The sequence below is a fragment of the Puma concolor genome, chromosome D3, assembly GCF_028749965.1.
Source record: "Puma concolor isolate L17-30 chromosome D3, mPumCon1.1.hap2, whole genome shotgun sequence".
Lineage (NCBI taxonomy): Eukaryota > Metazoa > Chordata > Mammalia > Carnivora > Felidae > Puma > Puma concolor.
Genome location: NC_141678.1, coordinates 58,660,225 through 58,676,461, shown reverse-complemented (window position 1 = coordinate 58,676,461; position 16,237 = coordinate 58,660,225). Strand labels below are relative to the sequence as shown.

The following is a 16,237-nucleotide window of genomic DNA, read 5'->3' as shown; positions in this document are numbered from 1 at the left end:
TCTGCTACCCAGTTCATGTACTCTGTTGCGGCAGCCCTAGGAAAAGAAGGCAGTGCCTGAGGGGAACAGGCAGAGAAGGATGCCCGGTGGCTTGTGGCTGGGCCTCCCCTCTTCCCTCACCAGACACCCCATGGGCTTCTGCTGGACCTGACTCTCCCCCTGAGCCACCGACGCCAGGCAGCCTCTGGGTTTTGCCCATGAGAGGGTTACAGGCCGTTTGAAGAGAAGTTAGAAATCCCAGCACATCCGTCTTAATAAGTTTTACCACAGTTTGCTAGTTTAAACTAATGACTAATTTATTGTATAAAATACCAGCAGTGTATTTTTTTATTTTGTTAATTAATTATCTCCAGCAAAGGTGAAATTTATAAAAAATGTCCAGGAACGGTACACATTGTGAAATCACCTTGCAGCAGGAGATGAAATTATTACTAATATGGGATCAAATTATTACTGTATTGACTTAGTTACTTTATGACGTTGTAATGGATTTCTTCATTATTTTCTTGGGATTGTGGCATTCATGACTGTATTAAAGTCTGTTAATCTATGCAAATATCATTAGGCACCACTAATAACCAGGCAACTTTCTTCCATTTCAGGGAATGTGCTAAGTACTTGGCCTGTGTGGGTCACTTCCGGGCAGCAAGGAAGGAGAAAAGGCAGACAGCAGGCAGTTCTGGAAACCCGCTCCGAGCACAGCCTCCCTCCCCCAAGGCAGAATGGGTGGGCATTTCTACAGGGTGGTTTGGGAGTCTCAGAAGGTTTTCAAGCCATTATACATCTTCCCCTGCTGTCTAGAGGGCCTGACTTGTCACATGAATGTCCATTCCTTTGGATTAAGGTTTTGGAGAGCCTTGTTAAAATGCACTATCCTGGAAGGAAACCCGCATCAGCTCAGTATCTACCATTAGTCCTCTTGAACTGACAAAGTATTCGAGGGGACACAGTGCCCTGCTGTGCTAGGACAAGGGACCGGTCAGTTTTTACAAAGGTTAGAAAGAGGGCGATATCTAACTATGGGTTCTGTCTGAATAGAGTTGGCCAAAATAGGTTGTTCTCAGGGACACCTATGGATCCTCGAGACCTGGGAGGGACCTCTCCAATGCGGTGGGGTAGAGGGGGTGAGTGAGAATTGGTAAACACGCCACGAGCTGCCCATTATTCAAAGATCCCAAATCTCCATGGCCTCACCCACTGGGTCCTTAGGTCAGCCAATGCTACGGGCCCAATTATCCTATAACCTAGCTGAGGCGGTGAGGCCAGGCCGAGCCCCCTGCCCTGTCCGAAGAGGTGTCACGCTGATGGGAACCAAATCCAGGCTCCTACCCTCCAGGCCAAGGAGGACTCCCATTTCATCTTGGTTTTCTTCTGACCCAGATCAGGGGCACCTGGGTGGCTCAGTCGGTTAAGCGTCTGACTCTTGATTTTGGCTCAGGTCATGATCTTGTGGTTTGTGGGTTCAAGCACGAGTCGGGTTCTGTGCTGACAGCACAGAGACTGCTTGGGATTCTCTCTGCCCCTCCTCGGTGCATGCTGTCTCCAATCTCTCTCTCTCTCTCTCAAAATAAATAAATAAACTAAAAAAAAAAAAAAAAAAAAAAGGTAGACCCCGATCACACAAGGGTGAGGCCAGGCTCCCTTCCCCGCCTTGAACATTCTCAGACTAAACCTACTCACTAATATGTGGGTTCCTAGTGCCCGTTGTTCTGCTTCTCCCAAGAGCAGAAGCGCAGACAGCGTCTTTCCTGGCACCACCGAGATGCTGACTTACCGTGTTAACTGGAAACTGACGTGCGACTCAGTCCTTGTGACTCCCTCGGCCGCATCAAAGGATGAGCTTGAGGACCTGGAACAGAGAATAGCAGCCACTGGGCCCAGGTCACAGTTTTAGGGGACTCACCTTCCTAACTGCAGGTCCAGGGTGCGCCCCCCTATGCCCCACCACGATCGTCCCCTCTGGGTGGGTGACACTGGTCTCACAGGTAACATGGCACCAGCCCTAGGATTGGGCTGCCTCAGGGCACGTTCTGCTCCTCAGGCTCCTGCCATCTTCCTTGGATCAGCATGCCCAGACTTTTCAAGGTTAAGAGCCATTTTTAACATTAAAAATTCATCAGCACCCCTCCCCCCTTGACAGATGTTTTTCTTTGAGTATCCATTGTTTGAGAGAATGCAAAATGGCAACGACCTACCTTGAATTAGGCAGTGCTTTTAAAGGAATTGGTACATTTTTTAAATGTTTATTTATTTTTGAGAGAGAGAGAGAGACAGAGCACGAGCAGGGGAGGGGCAGAGAGAGAGGGAGACACAGAATCAGAAGCAGGCTCCAGGCTCTGAGCTGTCAGCACAGAGCCTGACGTGGGGCTTGAACTCACAGACTGTGAGATCATGACCTGAGCTGAAGTTGGATGCTTAACTGACTGAGCCACCCAGGCGCCCCTGGTACTTTTAAAATCACATTTAAATTCGAAAAATTCAATGTGCATTTGAAAAATAGTCACATCTACCTAGGAGTGAAGTGTTTCTGATGCAGTCAGCAGACGAAGCTTGCGGTGTCTGGGACCCCAAGGTCAGATGGTACCACTGCCCTTGGCTATCTGGCTGCTGTGTGCTGGGAGGGGAGAAAGGGGCAGGTGGTAGGGGCAGTTGTGCCCACCAGTGGGGGGATCCAGGCTGAGAGCCGTTGTCCTCCTTCTGTTCCTCGGGCTCCATCGGCTTCTTCAGGCTCCTCTTCCTCACTCCGAGACCAGGGGGTGGCGGGGGGGGGGTCCCCTGCTTCCCACAGCCCACACACCAGGCCCTGCCGTTCATCCTATTATGATTACAGACCAACTTCTAGCTCAGCACCATCCAGCCCTTCGCCCAGACACCAGCTGCCCTCCCCACCCCACCCCCCTGCATCTCCTTTTTCTTTCTCAGGCACTACAGGCCTGAATGCTTATCTGCTCCCACTAACCAGAGGATGCTTTCTGGCAAAATCAGTCCTGTTGAGGTGACAGAGCTCCCACATTTCCAAAGCTCCCAGAAGAGGGCAGTGCTGAGTCCAAAGGCCTCTAACCCAAAGGACGGAATACCAAGCCCTGGGGCAGGGACTTGTGAACCATATTCTATTTTGCACGCCAGAGAAGGCATGGCACAGCCGTCAGAAACATCGGGTGCCAATCCCACCCAAATCACTCGCCCAGGTGGCCTTGAGCCTGTCACTCAGCCTCCGTGAGCCTCAGTTAACCGACCTGTCAAATGGGGATATAGCTGTGTTATACTGAATCATGGTAGTGGGAAGCGGGCAGGACATGTGGAAATGCCCAGGTGGCACCGAACGGACTGTCAGAACGTCCACAAAGGCAGCCAGCACCATCAGCCGTGGAAGTGTCTGGCCGCGGCAGGGCGGGGAGGACTGGGAGGGGAGCCGGCATCTTGTCCTCCTCCTTCACTCGAAGACATGCCTGCTCCAGGCAGAGTGGGCCCTGCCCGCCTCTCCCCTCCAGCTGCCCCTCAAAAGACCTGTTGGTGTGAGCATGTGTCTTGCTTCTCAAACCGGGATTCTCCAGCTCCTTGCAAACGCACTTGTGCTGAATAAAACTCTCCTCTGTGCACCCATCCCGGGTTTCCTTCCTTATCCCCACTGCTCCCTGCCTAACTCAGCCCAGAGAAGACTGGCAGAGTGGCCTGGCCTCTGAGGTCATGCTCCCCCTCTATCAGTGCCCATCTGGCTCTGCCCTTCACGGCGGGGTCATCCAGGCTCCAGTCCAGAAGCACGTTTAGCGGAGGGGCAGATCTACTCCTGTACCTCTTGACACAGTCCCTCGAACAGAGTTTGTCGGCCAGCTGTGTGCCTGACTGGTGAATAACAGAAGGGGTACAGAGCTGGCCTGCAGGCTGCTGAAACATGGGATTTCCCCTTTCCGCCACTCTGTGACTTACTTGGTATTGCCAATCTGAAGGCCTCAGGAGGACCCCTGAGTGACAAGAGCAGGTGCCTCTGTCGTTAGCAATGTGAGCCACACTCAACAGTCATGCTGCCACCCTTCAGCATAGTTTGCTCTGCTGAGGACATGGACGCTCCCCTCACAATCTCGTTAGTCATTGGAAAGAATAATGTCTTGTAAATGTGCAGCCCTGTCCAGTTCCCAGAGCCGTGTATTCTCCTGAGCTCACCTGAGCCTCACGACCATCCACTCTGGTGAGCAGGGCAGGGAGTGCTTTCGGCATGGTAGATGAGAGGTGGGGAGCCAGACCACCTGGGTCCAATCCTGGCCGTGCTGTTGATTAGCTATGGGACTGTCAGCAAGCTGCCAGACCTCTCCGTGCCTCGGTCTCCTCATCTGTAAATAGGGGTAACAGTGGTACATCCTCAGGAAACTAAGGTACATCCTCTTGAGCAATGCTTGGCCCTTGGCAAGCACTCAGCATGGATTAGCTCTCACTGTCCTCTCTGAGGGCGTGATCCCTGACAGGAGGAGTGAATGGATGAATCTCTGTGTATGCCATATGGGCTGACACCGGCCATCAAACTGCAGGGGCCAGTCCTGCCTGCCACACTCCAGAAACCAACCTGCTCTGTGGGGTTGGAGCATATGACTTTGGCCTTTGGGGACCATGCACCTATGGGGGAGATGGACAGGTCTGCCCCTAGGAGGAGAGGTCCTTATCAGGTACAGTGGGGGCTCAGGAAGTGCCCTGGGCCCACCTGCAGGCTCAGGGAAGCATCAAAGAGAAGCTTCAGATGTCTGCAGGAAATGAGCCCCACTGCAACCTACAGCAAACCCATCAGAAAATATGGAGGTTCAAGAACCTGAGTTGAAAGAGAAGTTGGTTCAAGATAGGTCTTGAGCAGAGCTGGGTTCCTTGTTCTTCTGAGAGATGACACCCTAACAGGTGTGGGTGGCCATGACCAGTTTTCTGACCTTTTGCATTCAGACCCCATTATCTGAAGGCTTTAGACACATTGTAGCCATCCATCCATCCATCCATCCATCCACATTTACCTATTGCTATTTACGTAGCATCGACCATAAATCTATCTGCTCTCAGCAATCATTTTTCTCTCATCTGTGTATCTATCATCCAACATTTAATATGGATATCTAGCATCTATTAATCATGTCTGCCATCCATCCATCTCTGTGTCTATCTGTAGTCCATTATCAGTCATGAGTTAACAAGGTGTGTCCTTAAGCATAGAAGGGTGTTGGGGGACAGCAGTGACTCCAGGAGGGCTAAGGGCACTGGAACAAAGATGGACAGGAAGGAAACCTGAGGGCTGATGAAAGAGGCTAGGACCCTCCTCTCAGAGCAGGGCTGGCTCAGCCTCAGGTGTCAGGGCAGAGAAGGTGGGTGTGGCCCTCCCCCCCAGCACCAGCAGGCACAGAATCCTGCAGTCCCGAGGGCTGAGCTCTTGCTGGCGGCCTAGGGCCAGAGAGGTGGTGCCTGAGGGGAGATGGCCAGGAGCAGCCTGGAGAAGACCTGTCACGGCTCTTCCCAGCCCTGGTTGCATGTTGGTATTATTTGAGTAGGTTTCAAAGAAACCTAAAACCAAAAACAAAAATACTGAGCTCCAGACCAGTCTATATCGCAGAAGCCGGCCCTGGGTATCTGTATTACTGAAAGCCTCCAGGTGATTTTCCTAACAGTCAGGGCCAAGAACCAACATCTTATAAGATCCAAGACCCCTGCTGTTTTTCTAGAAAGGGTGTACCAAGGAAGGAGGAGCAGGCTTTGCTCTTCTAGGGAAAGTCTTGGGCTCTGGGCAAGGCTGGGGTCTTCAGTGGGGCATGTGAGGCAACTTTCTTCTGGGCTGCCCCGAGACTCCTGCCAGGGTTTTCAGGAAGCATCACCCCGACACTGGCCTCGATGAGCCCACCCACGCTCACCAGAAGTCCTTGTCACAGTGTCCAGGGTGGAGAATGGGCTTGGGGGCTACGGTAGTATAGCCTCTGGGTTCAAGCATGACTACTGTTGTATTAGACAAGGTGTTTGCCCCTCCCCAGGAATACACGCAGCAGGCTGTTAGAAGTCGGAAGGCTACTCTCCTCCCTCGTCCCACAAGCAGCAAAGCTAAATGCTAAAACTGGGCATGGATCAGAGGGGCGGGAGCTGTGCACTGCTCCCTGGCACTGCATTATGTCTCTGACTGTGCAGGAGGTCGGGGAGGAGTGGGGGGGGGGGTGGGAACCCATGACTAGCCACTCTCTCTAAGAGGCTGTAGGAAGTAGGGCTCTAGCTGGGAGGGTGAGGGTGAGCTTGTGGCTGGGGTAGAGGTTGGTCTGTGGCCCGGTGGTCAGGTGATCGGCAAGCAGATTGTCTCCTCATAGCCACAGCCGTGCCACTCTGCCACTCACCTAACAAGCCTTGATCCAAAGGGACTAGAGAAGAGTGGCCCTACGTGGGACTTTTACTTCTTCCCCAGTACCTGTAGCCACCTTGACTAGATTCTCTGCCCTGCCAATGAGATGTTCTTAACAGCATCCCTTCGTCTCTCCTCCTCTTGTGCCCCACCATCCTCTGGCCACCCTGCCCATACGTGTCCCCTACAGAAGCCTCCTCTTTTTGCTGGAAGAGAGCCTTGCTCTGTCTGTCTCCTTGAGAGCCGAGGACAAACTGGCCATAATTTATGCTCCCACATGATATAAAGGGAAAAAGTCCCCATTAGGCTATAAATTATCCTGTGATGGGTGAAATGCTGCAGAATGCACCAGACGCCAGTGGAAACCCCATTAGACAACAGGGTTCGGCTGCCGAGAAGTCCCCACAGAACCCCAGGCCGTCTGTCGTGCGACGTGCGCCTGATGAGGATAATGTAGCAGATCAAACGTGCGATCGGTTACCTGGAGAGATGGCTGTGTGCTGCTGCTCCAGAGAAAGGTGACTTCTACGTAGATCCACTTTGTATCCCAGGCTTCCCCTGGGAGGCCTGGTGCAGACTCAGTGCGGGATGCGGGTCGGAGAGCCAAGAGGAGGCAGCTAGGGCTGCAGGGGTGGCCTCCAGACCCCTCACCTGTACTGAACCTCCAGGGTTCAGTTCCTGCCCAACTCAGGGCCCTCATGCCTACCCATCGTCTCGAAGAATGTAAGAGACAAGTGTGCAGGGGGCATCCCTGGCCCCCAGGGTGGTGACAGTCCCCAAGTTCTAGTCCTGTCTCCCAAAGCATGCTGCGAGCCCTCAATGGCACAGACCCACACCTGTGCTCCAGGCAGCCACCAGGGGACTGGAGGGGCATGCTCTGCCCAGGGAGTGGATTCTGCCAGCAGGTCCCTTTTCCTGTGTGGGGAGGAGAGAGGACCTTACGGCCTAGACCTCAGGAAGGGGAAGGCCTGAAGACTCATCCGGAACAAGCTTCCTTCCTCATCACCCAGGGGAGCTCAAGGCAGCGGGACTTTGGGCAGAGGGGTGAATGAGACTGCGAAGGGCTTGTGAGGCATAAAGAGAGGCCCCCAGGCCATCAGGAATCAAGGGGAAGCCTGAGCCAGTTACAGTTACCCTGCCCGGTCCCCCTTCCAGGCGCTGAACCGAAGCCCTGGACTTGGAGAAGGAATGGGTTATTAGGCCTTTGCCAGTCGTCTGTGTGGAGATGGAGGGGTGGAGAGAAAAGAGAGGGAGAGAGAAGTCCAGGTAACACTGTCTTCCCCTGGAAGGAAAGTGACGGGGAGAGCTCGGCTCAGCTCAGCTCAGACCGCTGAGTGTGGGTCTCAGCTTCGCCGGTGACTGAGTGTCGCATTTCTGGGAAAGATGCTTAACTCTTCTGTTTCTCGGTTTCTTCCTGTACACAGTAGAAATGATCAAATACCCACTACACCTGTCAAGTGCTTATCTCACTGCCCAGGTCATAGCGAGTGTTCAATAAATGAGAACCATGACAGTCCTCACTATTGTGGCTGTTTTAACCACCTCCCGGAGGCAGGGAGTCAGTCTGGGGATGGAGTCGGGGTGCCTGGGGGCAGCAGAGGTTCTGTGATGTGGGAGTTGGGTCCACAGTCTCTGTGGGGTGACTGGGGTGACACGGAGACTGGGTGGGCTGGTGCTGTGAATTGGGGAGCTAGGCCAAGCCCAGGGAGCACATGGCAGGCAGTGAGGATGGACACAGGCAAGGAGCCTACACCCAGAGTGGGAGTCCCAGGCCAAGTTTGCAGTGGTCGGAAGTGAGCGTCCAGGCCTTGGGCTTTGGGGGAGGTGTTTAGATTGCCATGGGCGGGAGAAGAGGAAGGGGGAGGAGTGTGTGTGCGTGCATACCTACGTGTGTCATTGCTGCTCCCTCGTACCACACGCCCCTTCTCACCTCCTGCTTTTGCACGTACTGCTCCCTGACCTGGGATGCCTGCCCCTTGCCGGTTCTAGCTGGCAACCCCTGCCCGTGAATCCTTCAGGGCCCAAACTGAGCCTCTTAGACCCCTCTCCACCCCCTGGCCACACAGCTCATCACCTGTTAGGCGCCTGCACTTATCAACAAGGGCCACTCATTTCCTACTTTCTGAGGACTCCTGGAGGTCGGTGCCTCGTCGCCGGCACCCACCCTCAGGCCAGCCCCATTGGAGTGCCACTCCCAATGCTCACTGGGCAAATAGGCTCATGTATTCATGTCAACAAATATTAAGTGAACATCTACTACGTGCCAGGCACGTTAGGCATTGGGCGCTCAGCAATGAATGAAATGGATGCGAGGCTGGACATAAATGAGCAAAATAAGGTGATACATGTTATGAAAAAGTCCAGGGAAGAGGACAGTGAGTGTGAAGGCTGTGATTTGAACTAGCAGGTCAGAAAGGTTCAATGAGCAGGTGACATGTGATGGAAGGCTTGCAGGAGGTGAAGAGTCCTGAGGATACCTAGAACATGATCTCTGAGACAAGAGGAAGAACAGGAGGTGCAAATGCCCCAGGTGGGGGCCGGGCGGGGGGCAGAGGTGCACATGGAGTATTCCTGAGAAAGCACGGAGGCCTAGAGGTCTGGAGCAGAGGGAAGGGGAGATCAGGGAGAAGTGGAGTGTGGGGTGCCTGTGCAGTCCCTTACACATCTTTAGAAGAGTGGACTTGTGCTCAGGGACATGGGAGCCACTGTGAGGTTTGAGCTCCGCCTTGCGCTTGAACTGACCCCTCTCTGGCTGCCGTGTGGAGAGCAGATAGCAGTGGGCCTGGGTGGGTGTCAAGAGACCGCGAGGAGGAGACTGACGTGGCTGGGGCCAGATCCCGAAGCACTGGGAGGCAGGAGACGAAGGAATGCGAGTGTGTAGGGACTGGACGCAGGGCTCCTGCCTCCTCCCACCCCCAACATCAAACAGCGCCTGTCACGAGGGAGCTGGTAGATCAAGGCCTGGCACCGCCTCCCCCAGAGGCCAGAGCTGGCTGAAGGTCCTCATTTGCATCCCCGGTGGAGAGGGAGCCCCATCCCAGTCCCAGCCCCAGCAGCCTTTGATCTGGTTTGATGTCTCCCTCAGCCTCCTTCCCAGGCAAGAAGGCTTTTATCCTTGGAGGGGGAGGCAGCTCCCCCCAGCTGCCTCCCCGCTCTGGTTCTGACACCGTGCGTGTTGTGGGGACCAAGGGGGCCACGACTTTTCTACTCACTGGTTCACTTCACGCTGAGAACCCATGTGGGCCTGGCGGGTGACCCCATGTCCCAGGTGAAGGGACTGGCTCTCAGGAGGGTGGCTGAACCCATCACACTGCTACAGAGGGACCCATACCCAAGCCCTTAACCTGGGTGTGCAGGGAGGCTGCCGACCGCCCACGCCAACTTGAGGAGGGGGACATTGTCCGCATCCCATTATGAGAGGAGCCCCCTGCCCTGTCCTCCACCCCCTTTTTTTTGGAAGGCAGGTTTGAGGCTGCATGCTGCTCTCCTGGGGGAGGAAGGTGGGGGGCTCTACTAGGGCTGGCAAATAGGAGGCAGGGGAGGTCTTGGGACTCTGGTTGTGGGGGGAGGGGTCAGCAATCTTGAAAATGGCACAGATTTAGATTCAGATGATTGGTTTGAGCCCCGCTTGTCCCTTGGGAGCCAGAGGTGCTTGATGGGTCTGGACCAGCGGAACTGGTGGAACTAGCACATTGCTGGGCTTGGTGTGACTTTGGGAGAAATGCCCTGTTTTGGATCAATCCAGGTGGACCTCCTGGAGGAGGCTGGGGAGCATCTCAGCTGTCCCCAAAACACTACCATTTGGTTAGGGTGGTGCAAAGGCTGGGCTGGGCAAGAATGACTTTGTTCATTTCAAAGTACCTGGGGGTCATCTCCACACCCCTGGGGGTGAGGGTGGGCCTCCTCACCCCACCAGCTGGAGCCCCTGTGGGTGAGCAGTGGCAGTAAGGGCTGTAACCGGCACAATGAGTGCATTTACTGAGCATTCGCTCTGTGCCTGGCACTGTGCTAACACCCCGTGTACTCAGCTCATTTAACTTCTAACAGCCCTAGAAGTTGGGCACAGTTATTCTCTCCCTTTTGTAAGTGAGGAAATGGGGGCCCAAGGAGGGCACATGACTCGCCCTAGGTTGATTTGACAAACAGCTTCAGTCGCTGCCTGGAAGATGTCCCCCTGCCCCTCCTATCGAGTCGGTGTGCCTCCCTTGTCCAACCCTTCCTTTGAAGGTCCTCCCTGATTGGCGGTGAAGCTAGGGAACAGGAGTAAGCGTCTTCCCCTCAGACTCACTGCCTGTGGGACCTGGTGCGCTGAGATCATCTCCAGGGAGAGCAGATGGTTCTGGGATCCAGGAGGCACCCTGGGAGTCCCCTGGTCCCAAAGTCAACAGCCTGATAGATGCGTGAGGGCCCTGCCTGGGGTGGCCCTCAGGTCTCTACGTTCTGCCAGCAGCTGAGGCAGGCACGTGGTGCACCTCAGGCTCTGGGCTCCGGCCTCACCCAGACCACCTTTGGGTCCAAAGCCTGCAGAGCAGGACGGAAGACCTCTGGCTCTGTGATTGTGAACGGAGCATTTCTTCCTCACTCCCCAAATTGCTGTCGTTGAGTCTCCAGGGACCCGAAGGAAAGCATCTCTTGCTGGGCTGGCCTTAAATCCTGCAGCAGCCAGGCCCCCCAGTAACCCCTCTGCCCTCCCCGCCAGCCGCAGACCTCAAAGCCCCATATTCCCCACCTTGGTCCCTCACCCTGGGGTTCTCCCCAGCTCCAGGCCCCCCACAGACCCACCCTCGGCAGCTGGAGGGAAGAGAACAGTAAAAGTCAAGTCTATTGCGGCCATAAAAGGCATTAACCATCTGAACACTCGTCCACAGTGCCCCAGCAGCCGTCTATCCTTAAGCAGGAAATATTGTTTAATGCCGATGGTAATGAGCGAATCAAATTTTGAAAATTAAACCGGAATTTGAGCATTAGCGCTAGGGCGCTGGCATTTGGCGTGTCAAGTGGTGCTGCTGTCACCCCCGCCCTCCCCAGTCGGGGGCCCACTCCCCCTGCAAGCCCGCAAGATGCTCCTTGCACATCCGAGGGAGCTCAGGCACCACCGGGAAATATCCCATGTAGGAGCCTGGCCTAAACTTGCCATCTATCAGTGTCTTGCTTCTCTGTTTCCTGGGCCCTCCTTTTAAAATGCAAATCCTTCCAGCCAGAGCCCCATTCTGCCCTGACATCCTGAGTGAAGGAGTTTCTCTCAGGGAGGGATTGGAAAAAGCCTAATATTCTGGCGACCAGATTCCATTGCCTTTTCATCAGCACCTATCCACCTATCTATGGCTCCTGGGAGGTGTCACCCAATGCTTTTTATAGGTTGGGAACCTGGAGCTTAATTAGATTGAGGTTCTGGGGAAATAAAAAAGACTCCTGAGGCCAGAGGAATGGGAGCTGTGTGTGTTTGTGCTGGGGCAGCAGGCAAGAGGCTGTTGGAAAGGCAAAGTCGAACTTCGGCCTGACCCCCTTACTGCCAGCCCTGTGGCATGCAGAGACCACTGGGAGTGGGTGAAAAGAGGGATCCCTCCCACCTCTCAGACTTTGCTCAAATGCTCTTGTGGTCTGGAGCCCCTGCACTGGTTCCCCAGAAGTGGAATCCCCAGCCCGCCTCCTCCTGGAAGCCTTCAGGGTCTAAACACTCCCCCTCCTCCCACCCCTCCACCCCTCCCCACCCTACCCCGGCCCCTCTGGTGCACAGTCCAGAGCTGTTTCCTGGCTCTCCTCTCTCATAGTAAATGCTCAATAAATGCTCACGGAAGGAGTCACCAGAGGGTGAGCCTAGGCGGTAGGTCAGGTGCACTGATCCAGGCCCTTCTGAGGTGGCTGTAAACACCTTCATTTGACATAGAACTGGGTACTTCTCCCCATGCATTATTTGGGGGTGCTGTAGACTATGCCTACTCCCTGGCAGTGGTCGTTGGGACACTGGGCACAGAAAGCAGGGTTGCCTTCTGCTTCAGGCAGAGCTGAGAGTAGCGCCTACCTTCCACCGCCCAGCCCTTCTGGGGTGTCACACTCCTGCTCCCCAGGACCCCAGGTGCTCCCCACACCCGCAGACACAAGCACTCACTTTTTAAAAGAGCAGGGAGGCAGGAGCAAGGGGTTATAGGATTGGGAAGTCAAGAGACCCGGAGAGGCTACAACTGTGTGTCTTGGAGCCCTGCGGGGAGGGCACACGAGCTCTGGGGGCCACTGCGTGGCAGCCCCAGTGGCTTTTGTCTTGTTTGGGAACTGTCTATTGCAGATGGCCTGTGTCGCCATCAGCGGATGGACGTCAGCTCCAGTGAGCCTACTGTTGCAGGCGTGGTGCCTGGAGCAGTGTCTGGTGCAGAGAAAAGGGCTCAGCAAACAATTGAATGACTAAGGAGCACGCTCCCCTTGTTCTGTCCCTTGACAGGAGGAGCCCATGTGAAGACTCGAGGGTGGGGGTGGTCTGGCACTGGGCTCAGCCCTGGGAGCCAGAATAGGAACATATTATAGTCCCCTACCTTAAGCTGGGCTCTCTTGAGGGGAAGGTACTGGGGTCCAGTCACTAGCCTCCACTTGCTCACATGTTTGGGCCCTATGACTTCCCACCCAGGGGTGTCTTCAGCCCATCTCCACCCCTGGCTCTGTGGTCTCTCCTGGCCTCACCTCCTCAGAGACACAACAACACCCCCCCGCCCCCCAAGGTCCTGCCGTGGGCTTAAGGCTGCGGGCTTACAGGGGAGAGTGAGAACACCACAGACTCACCATTACCCAGGGACCCTGTATCATGTCAGATAGGCAGGCTGTGGTCAGGGACTGCTTAGCCTGTCTAGGAGTCAGGGGTCTTGTGTCGATTTTGGAGAGGGTGGCTGGCTGGGGAAACTGAGTCATCCTCTGAGACTTTCACTAGGTTGGCATAGACCCAAGACACCAGCCAAATGGTGCCATTGGTCATCTGACACAACTTGGAGACAGTGCCTCAGGAAAGTAGCCAGAGGGAGAGGAGGTCACAGAGGGCGGGGTGACAGGGGGAGGTTGTCCATGCTGGCTGGTCAGCCATAGCATAAGTCTGGTCCCCCCAGAGATGACCTCTCCCCATCTAGGACACACACAGTGGTGGCCCTCCTGGCCAAATTAGGGCAGGGCAAATGAAGGGAGGGGTGGCCCTCCATTTCCTCTTCCTCCTGGAGTAATGGCCCTCCCTGTTGTTCCTGGTGGTGGCCAGGTTCTGCTCCTGTAGCATCTCTTGGAAGCCTAGCATCCATCACATGAGGAAGGACTGATTATTGCTGTTCTGTAGACCTAAAGCCCAGGTGGGGAGAAGTTATACAGTGGCAAGGCAGCAGTGCTGGGGTTAAGCCAGTGGGCCTGGGCCACAAGGAGATCCACCATTGGACTCAAGAGTCCTTCCAGCCTCTGGTCTGAAAGAGAATCCTTAGAAGCACACCAAAGCCAGGTGGAAACGAAGAGTGTGCAAACTGGGTGCCTTTGAGGGTCCCGGAACCAACCAACATCTGAGGGTTGTGGACTCACCCGAGAACACCTAGGGGAGTGGCAATGGGACTGGGTTCTTGGGTTTCTTGCAGTCTTCTAGAAAGGCAACGCTAGCTGCAGTCTCCCTGGGGAAATCTGGGCGTCCAGGTCTCCGAGTAGGAAGAGGAGAAGCCTGGCCCCCTACAAGTTTGGAAAGTCCTCCGGAAGGAAAGGCCCTGGTCTAGAACTGAGAACGGAGAACTGTAAGGAAGACAAAATTTCAGGGGAGAGGAAGAAAAAAATGAGGGGGAAAAACTGGCAAAAGGGAAGTGCCTGAATAGAAAGGCACGTGTGGATGAATTTTAATGCAATCAGAAGGCTGTCATAATGATAATAAAGGAATATATTCAGATGTCAGGAGAGAGGAGAAGTCGCGGGGTTTCGGTCCCAGCATTTAAATCAGGCTCAGACAGAGGAGGGGCCCCCCTCTTCCCTTCCTTTTTCCTTCCCAGGGAGGAGAATTTCTAAACCTGAGGGCCAGGGATTAGCAGGAGGCAGGGGGTTTCACTTCATTGTCTTTCCGGAAATCCCATTTAATTGGAGTCCTTAAAAGGCGCTGGGGCTGGGTGGAGGACGGGCGTGCAGAGTTGTAATGACTCACAACTCCACTGAAGGCTTGAGAAGCTTCCTCCACTTCATGGAAAATGTTGCTGCTGCTTCTGGGAGTTAAACATAAGCCACTGCCCCTCTCCCCTCTGTCTCTGCCCTCTCCTCTGCCATCTTTGCTCGATGCTCTTTGTTTCTGATTCTTTTCCCTCCATTTCTGCCATTTTCCTTCTCCCTCCGCTCCTAACCTCATCTCCCCCCATCCTTCCCCAGCTTCACCCCTCCACTTTCTCTCTCTCTCTTCTTCTTGGTTTCCTGGCCCAGAATTTGGAGTCTGTGAGCCCTGAAGATGGGGCCGGGGTGTGCCTGGCCTTGAGATGGCCCAAGAAGCCACCTGCTTGCCCGGGCAGGGGCAGGTGGCTAGGCAGGGGCTCCAGGCCCCAGAGCTTTGACTGAAGCCTACTAATGGTGAAGGGCTAGACTGGGGTGCCCTGGTCCAGAAGCAGTAACAACAACTGGCAATGATGCCCTGTAGGGCATGGAAGAAGCTGGGACCCAAGACTACCTCATCACTGAGGACGTGCCCAGTGCTAAGTGCTCTGGGCTAAGAGGTACTGACAGGGCAGAGGTCAGGGCTTCCTGAAGAGGAGGACTCTGGGGTGGCTTGTGAAGCAGTGCAGGGACCAGGTGGTTTCCTCTGCTTTGCTCCAGACCCCAAGACACCTCTTCAGGTCTATGTGAATTCACCAGGCAGTCTGGGCATGGGGAGGTTCTCTGGGGCAGAAGGTAGCAAGTACTCTGAGTACAGAGAGACATAGACTCAGAATGCTCTCACATTCGCAGGAACCAGAACTCAGGGCCATTTGCAATTTGGGGGTGTACGTTTCTGCACATAGGCTGTGTGTGCCTGTGTTTGTCAGTCATTCGAGAATCAACAAACATCTAGTGAGTTCCTGCTGAGTGCTGCTTCCACAGGGATTCTGTTCCAGCTCCTATGGCTGCATAACAATTTAGCCCCAGACTGAGTGGTGTAAAATAACCATTTGTTACACTCATGGATCCTGGGGGTTAGGCATTCAGACAGGGCACAGCATGAAAGGCCTATCTCTGCTCCAAGACGCCTGGTCCTCAGCTGTTAGATTCAAAGGCTGGGGGCCGGAATCAACTGCAGATTCATTCTTCCCATGTCTGGTGGTCGATGTTGGCCGTCAGCTGGGGACATGGGTTCCTTCTCATGGGGACTTTCCTGTGAGCTAGTTTTGAGTCGTGAGTTCTTCACAGCAGGGTGGCTGGCTTCTCACAGAGAAAGCATTCCCAAAGACAGAGCCAAGTAGGAGCGCCTCCCTTTTATGACTTAACTTGGAAGTCAGCAGGCATCCTTTGTGCCATTTTTTATTGGTTAGAGCAGTCACAGCCCCACCCTGATTCGAAGGGAGGGAGCACAGGCCCCACCTCAGTGGGAGGACTTCACGTCACATCGTCACATCGCAATAAGCTTGTGGGACGGGAGATCCTTCGGCAGTCGCGGCTGCTACAGAGCCGCACAGTCCAGTGTGATCCCTGCTACCCTAAGCACACAGCCAAGTGGTGTCAAGAAACCGAGTGGTTCTAAACCCCCTGGGCGGGGGGAGACTGGTGCCGGAGCCCAGCCTTCAGGAACAGGCCCCACAAAAGTGTCCAGGGCTACATTTTTGCAGCATGAACTAGGAAGGGCCAGACCAAGGAAGGGACACCAGATGGAGGTACAAACAATGTGGGATAAAAAGAAGGTGTGACCCTGGGAATGACATAGGGCATTCGTTT

At 54.6% G+C, this 16,237-nt stretch overlaps 1 protein-coding gene across 50 annotated transcripts in view; it reads left to right on the top strand.

Annotated features, from left to right (window-relative positions):
* CELF4 (CUGBP Elav-like family member 4) overlaps window positions 1-16,237 on the top strand; it is a 298,102-nt gene that overhangs the window by 249,724 nt on the left and 32,141 nt on the right. The window lies entirely within an intron of this gene.